We start from the raw sequence: 1163 nt of genomic DNA, 5'->3' as shown, positions 1-1163 counted from the left end.
GCATTTAGCAGCAGCATTTTTCTGATATCATTCCTTGAAAATGGTCACAAATGGTGGAATATAGGATCCCATATGTGTAAAAAAAAAAAACTAAAAAAAACCACTAAAATAAAAAACCTATGTATTGTATGGGGGAGGGGAACAGTGTTGGGGAATTGGGGAAGGGGGAACAGCCAACTTTCTTTCCCTTCAAAGGCAAATCCCACTGAAACAGCCCAAGAAATATAAATAAGGAGAAAAAACCTTGTGGCAGCAAGGAAAACAGAAAATGGTATAATAATGGGGCCAAAAATATAAAGGAATTCCTGAAAGAAATGAAGCAGATGGAATCGGATCAACAGAAAAGCTGATCGTGCCAGACAAGCAAAATAAGGGGTCCCTGAGCAGCAGTCATGGGTTTCTCCAACCAGCCACAGAAGCTGCCCGAAGGCAGAGTGGCAGGGCCTGGGACCAAGGGCAGGCTGTGAGGCAGGCAGAGAAGGGCATTGCAAAGCTCCCCATTCAAATTGGGCAGTTAACGTCTCAGGACTCTGCAAGTTCTTGTCAAAGAAGCAGAGGTGGAAAAAAGTAAACATCAGAAAGACTCCAGGTTACCATTATTTGAAGATTGAAAATGCAAGCGAATTAACTGAAAAGCTTTTTAAAAAACAGCTTTCAGTAAGATGGTCAGATAAGATATTCAAAACAACCAATTGTTCTAAATACAAACTATAATCAGGGGACCAAAAGGTATTTTTCACAGTTGTGAAAAATATACAGCAGTTCTGGAAGTCCTCTTTCATGTTTTTAGTTGCGCTGTCGTGGCTGCCTTGATGTCCTGAATCATTTTGACTTTAGCTAAGGAAGAGCCAGAAGTCAGACGGTGCCAGATGCAGTGAATAAGGTGGATGAGGACACACCGTAATGTTTTGACAGAAATTGCTGTACCAGAAGCCATGTGTGACACAGAGCCTTTCCATTGTGATCACAAAATATGGTGAATGCTGCTGCTGAGTGCCATCCAACAGAAAGGCAGGGATCTTCAATACAGGAAGCAGCACGTCGAACTTTAGTAACAGTGTGTGACAAGGTTCAACTTATTTGGTGTAGTCAGTCAGGTGTGAGCTACAGTTGAGAGAAGTTGTGTTGTAAAGTGTGCCTTAAATCATCCTCCATCATGACAA

This window comes from Hipposideros armiger, unplaced genomic scaffold, assembly GCF_001890085.2.
Source record: "Hipposideros armiger isolate ML-2016 unplaced genomic scaffold, ASM189008v1 scaffold_304, whole genome shotgun sequence".
Lineage (NCBI taxonomy): Eukaryota > Metazoa > Chordata > Mammalia > Chiroptera > Hipposideridae > Hipposideros > Hipposideros armiger.
This window is presented reverse-complemented; position numbering follows the sequence as displayed.